This window comes from Lissotriton helveticus, chromosome 1_2 (genome assembly GCF_964261635.1).
Source record: "Lissotriton helveticus chromosome 1_2, aLisHel1.1, whole genome shotgun sequence".
NCBI lineage: Eukaryota > Metazoa > Chordata > Amphibia > Caudata > Salamandridae > Lissotriton > Lissotriton helveticus.
In genome coordinates, this window is record NC_136058.1 from 194,741,100 (window position 1) to 194,755,756 (window position 14,657).

The following is a 14,657-nucleotide window of genomic DNA, read 5'->3' on the forward strand; positions in this document are numbered from 1 at the left end:
GAATGGTTGTGTCAGAGTGGCTCTGTCAGTGGGTGTGATACTCTGAGTGGGTCTGTGAGTGGGTGCATGAGTCTCTGAGTTGGTGCACGAGTGTCAGAGTAGGTGTGAGAGTGGGTGCATGAGTGTCTGGGTGGGTCTCAGAGTTGGTGCGTGTCCGAGTGGGCCTGTGAGTAGGTGCATGAGTGTCTGAGTGGGTCTGTGAGTGGGTGCATGAGTGTCTAAGTGGGTGTGTGAGTATCTGAGTTGGTCTGTGAGTGTGTGCTTGAGTGTCTGAGTGGGTTTGTGAGTGGGTGCATGAGTGTCTGCGTAAGTCTGTGAGGGTGTGTGTGAATGTCTAAATGAGACTGAGGGTGAGTGTGTGAATATATATATGTTTTTATTTTTCCGGTGATATTCATGAACTTGTTGCAACATAACACAGGGCCACTCTGAGCATCAAGACAAATTCGTGACTATCGGGTGTAGAAGAGAAAAACCTTTTCTTCAATGTTTTCTGCCCATACTGTGTACCAGACACACCCCAAAATCCCACCTACGGGGTTTGGGTATATCCAACCTGACCCCTATTCGGTTTCTTCAATTTCACTTTAGCGCCTTGGACTATGTTGATGAACTAAAATGTTGGCCGCAACTTTCTGCTCAGGTTGCAGCCAGCCAATCACAACATTCCAGTTGTCATGCGCATTCATGAATCGTTGCCAAATACTTGCGCATTAGTCACAGCCCTAGATATCCAAACTTGGATTTCCATTAAAATCTTGCAAACTACTAAACAGATTTACACCAAATAACTGAAAGCGTGATCTGCGAACTAAACCCTACCTTTCTCCCAAATTCAGTGCAATTACATTTTAGGAAACCTAAAGTTAGGAGTCCTAACTTTGCTACTCCTAAACTGAGAAAAATCCTAACTTTAAGACTTTCGGTATTCACAGAAGGCATTTAGGAGTCCTAAAGTTAAGACTCCTAACTTTAGGACTCCTAAAATGAGAAAAATCCTAACTTTAAAACTTTCGGTAATCACAGAAGGCATTTAGGAGTCCTAAAGTTCGGAGTCCTAATTTTACTACTCCTACACAGAGAAAAATCCTATCTTTAAGACTTTCGGTATTCACAGAAGGCATTTAGGAGTCCTAAAGTTAGGAGTCCTAACTTTACTACTCCTAAACTGAGAAAAATCCTAACTTTAAGACTTTTGGTTTTCACAGAAGGCATTTAGGAGTGCTAAAGTTAGGACTCCTAACTTCTGTGAAGACCGAAATGAGTAAGTGCCTTCTGTGAATATCAAAATGAGTAAGTGCCTTCTGTGAATACCAAAATGGTAGTAAGTTTAGGATTTTGTCTTAAATTAGTTCTGTGAATCTGGCCCATTAGGATTAAAGAGCACCCGAGTAATGTACATCTTGATAGACTAACTACGAAAATTGTAACCCACCATTGAAACTGAGGACATACTGACTCTGATTTCACATGGGCAATCCTTGAAAAAATCTTTAGCAGATGAGCAAAATCATCTGAGACAGTAACAACTAAGTAAGCGAGACAGCAAACTTTTTTTTTTTTACAAAATACTGGTAATTCTTTTGTAATCCAGATTTATGTTAACAGTTGTCTGTCTGCAAACTGAGTACATTCTGTTTTATTACAAACATTTTCGTTCAAATTCCTAGTATCGCACAACATGCATACAATCTAAAAAGTCTGACATTTTACATTGCATTGTGTGGTAATTTAGAAACATTAACCTTAGTGACAGTCAAGGGAAGAGGTGAAAAATAATTTGACCTCGAACTTTACAAAGGTTCTACAGGGGCCCAAAAATATTTACTAGTTTCCTTTCTACAGTTTACAAATATTTTATATTACCACTCATAGAAGCTCTACGCACACGTGCGTACATAGGTCCGAAAACAAACTAAAATTCGTTTAATAAACGCTAGTATTACTGTGATATATTATTCCTCTCACATAAATATCCCTTGTTTGAGATGCAATTGCTGATCCATGCAATGTTTTGTGTGAGAGCCTGGGACAGTCCTATGAATTTCTTGGAAACACTGTTAATTTTTTTCTAGTAAACGTAATTTGTTTAGCTATTTTATATTTTAATGTCCACATTCCTTTCAGCACCTATTAATGTATACTTCATTGTTTAATAATTGTAGGTATTTGATACTGGGCAACCTACTTTCCACTAAGATGAAGAGCCTTTTACATAGAATATTTGTATTGCAGCAACAGCATCTCAAACACAACAGCCTTTTACAGAAGTGAGCGTGTGTGTGTGTGTGCGCGCGCGTGTGCGTGCTTGTGTGTGTGCTTGTGTGTGTGTGTGTATATATACAGTTTACAGAACACAAGGTGTGATGAGCAGTGGATGGAGACAGCATAGACCGCTTACATTTATTTACACCACAGATATTTACAATTTAAGACACAAGAAGTGAAACGTGAATTGACTAAAATGACCCAATGTTTCCTCAAGTGTGAGGAGCCAAGATTAGAAGGCAGTTGACTGGAATGAAACATAAGCTACTGGATCAAACCCCCTCCCTTATATAGTAAATTAATAAATATTTCAGTCAACTTGCCTCTGGGGTTTTATCAGGGCTCGAGTCGGGGTACCACGCGGGTGGACGGCGTCCCCCCACTTATTCTACGGGGAGCTCGACAACTGGAGTAAATGGAGCCACACATTCACTCTTTGGCCTCTCTGGGGAGAGATCGGAGCTCATTCAGAACGCTGCTCACGCGCAGGCTTGTCTGATGCAATCGCATCGAAGGGTTGAGCGAGGGGAGGCCATAAGTCTGATGGTGCAAGCCACCTTTCGTGACGTCACTTCCTGTTGTGACATCAGCGTGCCCCCACTTCTTTTTTTAGGACTTGTGCCCTGGGTTTTATGTTGCCCTGAATTACCCACAGCCTTACCAGACACTCAGCTGCTGCTTGGGAGGCCGCACCAGGCCATAACATCTTTACAGACTGGCTGGCCCACTACCTGCCTTCATTTAACAAATGCTGCTAAAAGATGCTGTTTGGTTGTCTCAATGGCCTGCATTATGCGGAAGGATTTAATATGTGGTGAAGAAAAGTCTGAGACACACTTATTAAAAGACACTGTTTAAAAGAAGGTCGTTCGCACGTGCATGGTGAGTATTCGTTTTTCTAATTGTATTATAAGTCCATGAATAAAAGTACAGGTTCACTGGTAAGTACTACACATTTTCTAGAAGCACACCATTCTTCCACTGCATTTCAGTGGACTGTGTTAGAACAACCATTCATTCCCTCTCACACTACGGATGTGGCGAAATTTCTTCTTTTAAAAGAACAAAAATGGGTCCTAAAACTTGATACTCATCGTAGTGGGCTCAATGATGCTATTCCTTGGTCCACCTTTTAAATGAATTACCAGCAACAGTATCTTCTGACACTTGAACTCCTGTCATTCTAGAGACAGGGCCTATCATTTTTAAGGTCACTGTTATGGTATGCGAGGAGAAAGATATCTATATTTGTCATCAATTTAATACTTTACCTAGCAGCGATCAGTTACAATTTCTCAACACTGTAACCTGTTATTATATGGCCCCGCCTACATCTGGGTGCCCGATGCACTACCATGCACGCTTTCATGTAAGAGTCTTGATAACTCACTATTTTGTCCGGCATACATTCTGCTAACAACCCCGTTTTTCGAGATTTCGGATACATCGCCAACACTAATATCCCTATGACCCCGCTCACATGTGGTTCCTTGAGGTGAGCGCTTTCATCTAAGGATCTGAGTCTTAACTCATTGTAATCTTGACTCATGAGTTATTGAATACACTGCCAATATTTACAAATGTATGGCCTCATTGACATCAAGGTATTTGCAGTGCACACTTTTATTCAAGGACCTGAGTCTTAAATACATTTGGGTATTTGTAGTGCACGCCTTCATTTAAGGACCCTAGTCTCATATACCCACTGTTTTGCTAGACAAACACTTTGCTAATATATTTGTCTTTCGAGGTATGGTAACACACTACAAATATTTACAAACATATGGCTCCGCTAACATCGGATCATTTCAAGTGCTATTTAGCACACTCTTTTCAGGGATTGTAGTCACGATTATTTACACAATTACTCGGCAAGTGCCTTGTCAACAACTCTGGTTCCCTTGACACTTTCACGCTGCCAATAACATGCGTCCTTGCAAATCCTTGATTCGGCGAGACAATCACTGAGCGCTATAGAAGACCACATGACTCACACGACCAATGAGAACGGTCCTTATAACGTAGCACAGTCCGAACCGCCAGTGCCTCCCCAGTCGGTTCAGACGCCGGCTTCGAAGTACCGACGGATAGGTAAGCCCGCTACGGCTGTATGTGTGTTAGTTTGGCTCTGCTTCAGCACCTTTTCTTGTTATTTGCAACATTGTCTCGCTAGACGGACATGCTGCTCTTTCACATATCTGTGGGTGTCTCTGAACGCTAAGGCTTAATTGGACAACGAGACACGATTAAAGATAACGCTAAGTTGAACAACAAGATATCGATTGTCATATATTTTGAATCGGAATGTGTGACTTCTCTTTCTTCTTCTTTTTCTATCTAAATAGCTCACAATGGGGAATGTCATTGGGTGGGTGAGTGTTCATAGAGGAGAGACATGTTCTCAAATTTTTGTTTACTTGTCCTTTTAGAGCGGTGCTTCACTCTACTCCTGAGCCACTGCCAGGTGGGGTGAGGTCGTCACTTCTTACAAGTTGTGGTAAGATCTACTCTCTTTCATGTGGCATATAATTCATATATCCTGAAATGTCAACCAATTACACTACTTATATGAGTGATTAGAGTCAGTACTGGTAGTCTGACTGTGCTTAAGGTCTACATAGAATGGACCTAGCATTCTTGTGTGTTTATGTGTGTGGCTGTAGCCTTTCTGACAGTTAACCCCGTTTTTTCTGACCTTTCTTAGTGAATCACTTGACCTGTAAGAAACGTGACAAGACTCTTCACCTAGTGATTGCAGGTGACCTCAGTACTTGTCTTTGAATCTTGTTTCTTATTGTCACTTATTATTTCTTTTATAACTGCAGTAGCATATATTTGTTGTAAAGGTCCTGAAGAAAGCAAGGACAATCTTGTCCACAAATTGCTGAAACATGTTGACCTGGGTCCATTTCTAGACAGCCAAATTCCCTAGACTGTCTTAACAAATTTTTTAATGTTGGCGGAGTGAGTACCACCCGAAAAAATTTGTTCTGTACTCCCTCATCCAATTTTAAACACACTTCTATTTTGTTACTTTTTCACGTAGTTTTTTGCACTGCACTCCATCAGTCATCTTACACTTCACCACTCATTAGTATAGAGAAGTGGTACGCCATATTACCTGTTGTTTCAGTCGAGGGGATCTAGTAATATTCTGGTCTCCTTCTTTCTGAAAACAACACATCTGAGTAGATGGTTTTGGAGGAATCCCAAATGATGAAGGGCGATTCCGAATGGTGACTGATGGGTATCTCTGATCATCTACCAGGGTGTCATTGATTACCATCCCCTATAGGTCAGGTGAAAGGGTTCAGTTGAATGGCTGCACACACTGCTAACCCACTTTCTTCTTTTTAAGACCCTCTGGTACTCTTTTGTTGTTATGTATCTGTTGGGAATGTTCCCAGAGCTTGGTCTTTAAATATTCCCTTGGGTCCCACTTTATCGTCGTGTTGTTGTTCACTGGTAAGTACTCCATAAACAGTGACATTAAACAATTCACACACTCATATTTACCATGTAGGTACACATCCAAGCACGCTTGTGCCACAAGTGTATATTATTTGCCCCATGAATAGAGTAATATGTCTTCATATTGCAACCCCAAAATGTGTTGGAGAGATCCCCCACCTTCCCTGGGGGGGATTACTTTGGCTCAACTGCTCCACTCTCTCTTTCAGTAACACATTTTGCGTGAGACGCCTATGAATCTAGTCAGTTGTCATCAATGTCAGCACCCCCACCTGGAAAATTGTTACAGCTCTGCTGCTTTGCTGTCAGAGGCGATCACCTGCACTGGTCACCCACAACAAAATGAATGAATGGATGAATGAATGAAAGGATGGATGGATGAATGAATGGATGGATGAATGAATGGATGAATGAATGAATGACGGGATTTCTAGAGCGCATGGCTACTCCAAGGAGTGTCTCGGCACTAAAACAGAAAGTAAGAAGCAGAGGCTGAAAGAATTAGAGGATGAAAAGCCAAGTATTGAGTTGTTTTCAGAAAGGCCTCTCACTGAAACCAGGACCGGGAACCCAACTAGCAGGAAGGCAGCAAGGACAGGCAAGGGAGGACATGAGCACAACCGGCCACTTCCGAAGCTGCCAAACGCCAACAGCAAATGCCAAGCTCCAAATCAGTCCTGGTGGCATGCCAGCCTAGATCATTCCATACCAACAGGACACCATCTTTGTAGGCCTTGGCTTTCTTTTCACTCATGCCTTTTTGGAGCTGTAATCATAGGTTGCTTCTATTAAACAAGTTGGACTGACACATACTTAACAATGAATTGTAACTGAAAACCACAGCCCTGAAAACGTGGTGACCTGGCAACATGGATTTAGGTAGCGGTGTAAGTGGGCCTTGATGTGCCCAAGTCTCTTCGGGAATTAAGGATTGTGGGGGGAGGTGTGGAGTAGTTTTTCCCCATGCCTGCACATGGCGCTGTATTTTAGCTCTCACCTACAAACAGCTATCTGTTTGTATAGGAACTTTTGTGGATCATACCAAGAAATAGTGAGTTGAGAACACATAACTTACCATTGGTTGTAGTTATTGCCCTTCTCATTTGCTTGCTTCCTATTCAATGACATGGCTTACTCTACTTGCGTTTATTCATCCCCTGCAGCATAGCTTCTTTACTATCTTGATGACTTGCTGTTGTGTATCGCACATTTAGGGGACTACTTTTTTCTACATTTTTTTTTCTTTTTCATTAACCACTTCACAAGAGTGCATGCGTTTTTTTTTTGCTCTCATGTGTGCTAACCCTTACCCCGCAAACACCTGCCCGTTCCTTCCCCCTCACCTGACCCACCCATTTCTCCATTGGTCCCCTATCACTCACTGTCCTTGAAATAAAAATGTTTTAATGTATTCTATTTTTTGAGGGCTCAACAGCCGCCAGTTCCTGCCATGAACGAATGTGTCTTTAGCACACATCTGTTCGGCAAGCAAGTTGTTTTAACGGGGGCACTGGATATTGGAATAGTTTAATTTACTATTTCAACTCAAGTCTGTGTAAAAGTAGGTAAGGTGTTGGACTTTAATGCCAACACCACTCCATTATTGTGCCCCCCCTACAGCAAGTCATTGTAACAACTTGTGTGCAGAAAGATTGGGTGCAAAAGACGCATTTGTTCTGTTGCCAGTGCTGTGAAAGCACATCGTGATTCCGGCTTCGCCTGAAAGGACATTTCCCTTCCTTACGCCTTCTTCTGTTCTTCCCAATCTGTTGTGTACCTTTAATTTTTTTTAATGATTTACAGATCCTATGAGCTGTCATTTGCTATTGGACCAATCCACATTCCAAAATACACTTTCTCAAAGATAAAATATCATTTTTGTATTTACCGATTGATGTGGCATCCACTTGCATGTGTTGCTGCCCACGTGCGTAGATGTACCATCACGCCTGCGTGCACCTACAGAATGATGCGCTGCCATATTTTTTTTCCTCTATTTTTATTTTTTTTGCTGATGCTACACAGAATCATTAAAAAGCATAGACAAAGCCACTAGGTCCACAAGGTAAAACCGATTGGCTTTGCCAATACTTGTTTAACATTGTGGATACATATTTGACTTTGGAGGCCTTGTTATGGCTGCAGAAAAATACATGTTTAGGTTTTTGTTAGCCAATTAGAGGGCCAGCTCAGATTCAAATATTGGGTCCGGCTTCTGGAGAAATTACCCATGTCTCTAAAGTTTTTCACCTTATTGGTTGATTTTTCCAGATAAAAAAATACAACCAATTAAATCTTTCTTTTAATTAACTGGGATACTTTAGTCCAACTTTGTTGTTAACTGCTCAGCGCATTTCATGAAAAATTTGAACGGAGAAAAAAGGTTACTTTGGGGTTTGCCGGTATAATTTACTTTTGGAATTGATGCACAACTTCCGCTTTTGACCAAAACTTTGTAGCATCGAATTTAAGCAGAAACTTTTTTGTAAATCTGACTGCAGATTCACTCAAATCTATAGTATAGAGAAAGAGATCGAAGGAATGAGCCTTTCGTGCATATAAAATACATTAGTTTTACTTGTGCAATCCTGTTTTTCTTTAGAGATTAATGTGGCTCGTTTTCATAATGAAATGCGTGGGACTTATTTGCATTTATGTCAGGAACGCTCAGGAGCAGGGCTTTATGAAAACATGCAACAGCCCAACAGCCCGGCCTACACATCAAAGGCGGTCGCCTTCCTCACACCCACCCCTTACAAATCCTACTTGTTTTCCGCTTGTGCCCAGGCTTCCCTCAAAGAAAACTTCAGAGTAGCGAGTGGGGCGCTCTCCGCGCAGTTGTTTTAAGGCTTTGTGGGATGCGCTCGCTTGTCCCTCACAGGCAGCTTTCATGTGAACCGAGAGGTTAACAACCTAATGAGCGTGCAAAGCGGCGGCTTTGGGTTGTTGCCGCTGCTCTTCCCCCGAGCTCGCGGTTCTGAAGCTGGGCAGCAGTCCAGTAGAGTCCGGGGTCTCGCTGCGGCCTACTAGGCCGTAACCGCGTGGCGCCGCCAGAGGGCAGCAGGGGACGGACGCAGCCTCCCGGGGCAGGCGAGGTCTCCTGCTCCCAGAGCAGCAATGGAAGGTGTAAAGCAGCGCTAGCTTTTTTTCTTTTTTTTTTCTTTCTTTTTTCAAAGGAGGTGGGGTGTCGGTTTCCACAAAGGGCTGCAGTAGGAGGGGGTAGGGAACGGCAGGGTGAATTAAAACTGTTCCAATAGTCGCTTTTTAATTAGAGTCCTCTCTTTAATGAGCGAAGTTGAAACATGCAATTAAAATTAGCTGAGTTTAGCACACACTCCATGAAAGCAAAGAGGGGGAGGTAGGCCTTCTATGCATGATATCAAGGCTGTTTGAAGTAAAGAAAATGATAGATAGATAGATAGTTAGATAGATAGATAGATAGATAGATAGATAGATAGATAGATAGATAGATAGATAGATAGATAGATAGATAGATAGATAGATAGATCGATAGATAGATAGATAATATGTAATGCAGAGGTATTTTATTTATCCCACGTTTGTCCTTTACGACACGCTGATTGGGAATCGGAATAAAAGCTCGGTTTAATCGACAAATAGTGTGCCTTGCAAGAAAATGAATAAATGAATAAAAGTGACCCCCTTTGAAATATCCCTTGTTCTAAGGCTGATCTCTATATGACGTATCCGGATATACACAAGTTGTGAATAATTGTATCGTTAATCCATTATTTATCAAGTGAAAGTTACAGTTTCTTTCTGCAAACATCGACTCATTAATTTATTTCATTTGAGAAGCGACGTAACTTGCCATAATGGAAGTTAAAATTCTGACTTTGATTATATTCCATCTTATCTCCGACTTAAAATCCAGGTACCCCTACTGCTGACCGAATTTCCAGGGGTCCCGTTACTCGTGACTTCTGTGGACTCAGTTTTGGCATCTTTATTTTTGGACCTCTAATTAACTTTGTTGATGTTTTTACTTATTGTTGGGGGCTGACGGTATCTATTGTTTTTGTTCAGCTTTCTTATTTTCCCAGCAGAATTCCCATGTTCTGCAGCCTGTTTATAGCACAATTTCCAAGACGTTACATGCCACAACAGGATCCCACGGACATCATTTGTAACGGGTTGTGATAATCGAGTAATAGAAACGCCGTTCTTTTCTAGAGCTCAGAAATGGCAAACATCGCGCACTACTCACTATATGAAAACAAGTCACTATTATCAAAGGAATTTTCAACAAGTTAACGCAGCAACAAATCATAAAACTCAGGGAAACAACTAAATACAGCTGCAAGGCGTACTAATCCCGGGTGAATTGGTGTAGGTCTGTTCGTGGAACGTAGGGGGTCCTGGAATAATTCCTTTCGCGAAGGCGTCATCCTCATAGCCTAATTGTTTTCATGTTTAATTGTGTAATCCTATAAAACACCATCACTAAATGCCCAGAATCGTGCGGGGAGAGCGCTAAGAGGCTAAATATATGGCATCAAGGAGCTGTACGGATGCTGGTATGGTAACGTAATAAACCTATTATAGTAACATTGGTAGAGAATTAGCCAGGAAGGTACGAGTCAGGTGTGCCTGCCCTCTGTTTGCACTGAGGCGAGTTTCCAGGACAGAGGCACCTTGCTCAGCAAACACGGTGCGGCCTGAGAGGAGCCGCGTCTCTGCCTTACAATGGGCTGCGCCCTGATCGATCAATAGAGACATTTGAAAAGACACACTGCCCGCCTCGCTCCTGCTGCCCGACAGGTGTACACAATAACAGAGTGTGTGTCTGCGGCTCTCGTCTCGACGGGCCGCGGAAGCACGAGAGAACCCGAGACTCCTTTCCCTCTCCAACAGGAGGCTAATTTTCATTTCTTGCAATATTGGTTCGGAGATAATTACTTTTAATGTCAGAAAGATTTAGTTTAATATCATCTCTATTAGGCTGCGGGGCGGGTAATTAAAAGTGTGCCGGATAGCAGCAGGGAAGCAGATGGCATTTGCTTACACTGATGCAGTCGGTAAATAAAAGTGAAAAGTCAGTGGCAAGAAGACGGGGGAAATCTGCTGGAACTGAAACCTGTTAATGCACCAAACATTAGCAGATGCATCAGAAAAAAAGAAAAAAACACTGGCATGTTTAGAAAATAAAATGAACTGGCGTCCCCGGGGCCCACGCGTCTGTGCAACGGCTTGATGTGTAGATTTGCAACGTAAACACAAGAAACCCCCGTCCTTATTGCTTTTTAAAGTGTATTTTAGAGCACATTTTGTATAATTATATGGCTGCTGAGAGCCTGTCCTGGGTGGGATTCTGCTGTAAGTGTTGGCTTTCAGAAGCGGGAGACGCAAATACAATTATCGGAATAGAACTGCATCAGAGATTAATTCCGAATTACCGGCTCCCTGGCAAAAGGACAAGTTAATTACTAAACAGAAATCATTGGGGGCGGACATCGAATCTAAACGAAGCGGAGAGCGATATGCAAGGTATGGAACTATTGCGCTTGACAAAAATTGTGAGCGCTGTTCGTATTCTGGAACACCGACCTTTGAAGAGAAGTGAAACGTGGTTCTGCAAATAGTGAAATCAGTGTCAAAATGTGTTCTGTTCGTTTCTTCGCTTCATTTCTTTTTTTTTAATACTCGACAGTTGCACACATTAAAAAACAAAACACGGACCTGGTGTGCTAGACATTAAAAACACACAACACAGACATAAAACAAATATATATACATATATATATATATATAGATATATATATGTATTTATATATATATATACACACACACACACACACACACACAAACACATATATTTATTTAAATATATGTATATATATATACACACTCACACACAAACACATATATTTATTTAAATATATATATACACACACACACACACATATATATATATATATATATATATACACACACAGACACATTCGTTTCGTCTGGTGAGGTTGAAATATTTCCGAATTGGTGCACGTTTATAAGGGAATCGTTTTCTGAGTGTGCGAGTGCACGCGTAGCTGAGCATAGTAAACTGTGTACACTGTAAACACGTGAGTGGTGTGTGAAACAGTGAGTTGTGTGTGTATGCGTATTTGTGTGCGTATGGTAAGTGTGGGTGTCACTGTGTGACGCGGTCGAAACGAAGATGACCCCCCTCCCCACACACAGAATGCTGTGAGGGACCATATGCATGGAGTTTACTTTGATAATGGGGTCCTCTGCATTGTAGGGCCGTCTCTGCACCACGGGAGATGCAGGGGCCTGCGTTGCACCCTGTGGTGTGTGTGTGTTTGTGTGCATGCATGGTGTATCAGAGTTTGCGAGCCAATAGTTGCCTGTACAACAGTCGTGTGCATTAGTGTTTGCTTTTCTGTGAGTGATGAGTGTGCGTACTTGTGCCTATGCGTGAGGGTGGTGTGCGTGGTGGTGCATGAAAGTGTGGGTGATCTGTGTGTGAGTGTATTTGTTACAAGCGTGCACGAGTGCTGGTTATTAGTGCACGCTTGAGTGTGCGTGTGTGAGCGATGCGCGTGTGAGCGGTGGGTGTGCGCGGGCACGCGTGGGTGTATCATGTTGCTCGGAATGTTGCCTACAGCCGAAGCAGCTGCTTCACTCTGAACCAACGGCGACACTTTTACGCAATTACGCGAAAAATTAAACCCGAGCGTTTTTTAATGAACAGAGACTCCCTGCTGGCACACGTGCGAGTCACGCACAATGCTGCGTGGAGATCGACCCGCGGGGCTAAAGCACGTGATCTCAGCGCAGCCAGTCCGTCTATTTCTAAGCAGGGTTACCCTCTCCCACTCAGGTCACCTTCACCAATATGGGCGGGGGGCATCATTCCCCCAACCCATTCCCCACCTCTTGCTAGTGAGCGGTGAGTGAGGAGAGGTTTGTTAACCCATACGAGAAAAGTATATTTGATATAGTGGAAAATGTGCATATTAGCAAAATAACACACTCGGCTCGGTGGGTTGAGCGCCCACCGCTAAGGTATCTCCAGTTGGTTACCACGTGCACTTCTGTCACACACTTGCAATTCTGTGCGTACCCCCGGGTCACAGGTTCGAGACTCAGCTTTTCAACCTTCCTCGTGTATGGGGCGAGAGGCTGTGGGTACACGTGTGTGGAGGTGAGGTGAGTGCGTGTAAACTTCGATTCCTGGTCCCCAGAGGGAGCTGGTCACACAGACACTGCGGTGAGGGCGGGGTGTTGTAAGGCCGCTCGGTGTGCACTCCTCGGCGCCTCTTTGGGCCCGTGGCCCAGCAAGTGTCTATTCACAGACTGCATTTGTACCCGGACAAGTGGCGTGCTCGGGTTTCACGTGTGCGGCAGCGATGCTGGGGGTGTACCGGTGAGTACTGAGGCCGTACACGGGGGCTGAGCAGGTGCAGCGCCGCGGTGGGGGCGGCCCTGGGTACAATGGGCCCCTCCCGGACGCACAGGCCCCGTTCACAGACTGCACATCTGCACAAAGGGAGCCATGCTTGTTGGGGAAGCAGCACTCAGTGGCCTGAAAGGCAGGGACAGGGGCCCCGCCCCCCCCTACCCGACCCTTTGTGGAGGGCGGGCAGCGCAGGGGACAGTGGGCCGGGGGTGTTTCAATGACAGCCCCGGCCGGGCCGGGATTGGGCCGTCAGCCGGGGAGGAAAACAAACAGGCCGACACAAGCGGGCCTGTGCCTCCAGCCAGGGGGTCCGTGCACGTGCTGCGGGGCACGGCGGCCAGGCTCACGGCATGACTGGCAGGACCGGGTCACATGACCCTGATCCGTATTACACATACATTGGGGTGAAATGCAGGTAGGAAGGGAGCCCAACGTATCACTTGTGAATTGCAAACAGTGCTATCCATTTTAAGATTTGGCATTGCGTTTATTTTTGTCTTTGCCGCATGTCTCTTTCTGCCCCATCTGCACACGCAGTGCCCTCTATGCTTGCACACTGCTCTCTGCCCTCTCTGCTTGCACACTGCCCTTTCTGCTTGTACACTGCACTCTACTTGCACACTGAAGACTCTGCTTGCACACTGCCCTCTCTGCTTGTACGGTGCACTCTCTGCTTGGACACTGCCCTTTCTGATTTCACACTGCCCTCTCTGCTTGTACACTGCCTTCTCTGCTTGTACAGTGCACTCTCTGCTTGGACACTTCCCTTTCTGATTGCACACTACCCTCTCTGCTTGTACATTGCACTCTCTGCTTGCACACTGCCCTTTCTGGTTGCACACTGCCCTCTCTGCTTGTACATTGCACTCTCTGCTTGCACACTGCCCTTTCTGATTGCACACTGACCTCTCTGCTTGCACACTGCCCTTTCTGGTTGCACACTGCCCTCTCTGCTTGTACATTGCACTCTCTGCTTGCACACTGCCCTTTCTGATTACACACTGCCTCTGTGCCCTGGTAGAGGCTGGGGCGCTTATATGAGTCAGTCATGGTAAATATTGCTGGGGCTCGAGCCCGACATGCAGTGCTGGGGGCTCTTCTTCGTGCTGGGATGCCTGAGAGAGTGGGGGCATTATAGGGGTGCTGCCAGGTCTTTTAGCTGACGGGAGAGGCGGGAGAAGGCGGGAGAAGGCGCTGAAGTGTGGCTGCGGCACCTGCTGGGTGAAGGGTGTGGCGGGTAGACTGCAAGGGTGTGACACATGGGGTGGAAGGGAGGGGTCCCAGAGACCCCCCCCCCCCCCCCCCCCCGCCGCCCCTCACTCTACACTCATGAAGTGCAGAGCAGACTGGCGTGGCCGCAGAGGGCTGCTTTAAACTTTTGTGCAAACTTTTCTGCCACCCTGACGGATGCCCAGTAGTTCCTCAAGTGGTCGCAGATGGGGGGATTCCACTGTTCCGGTTGGGGGCCACACCCCCAGTTAATAATATTTATGAA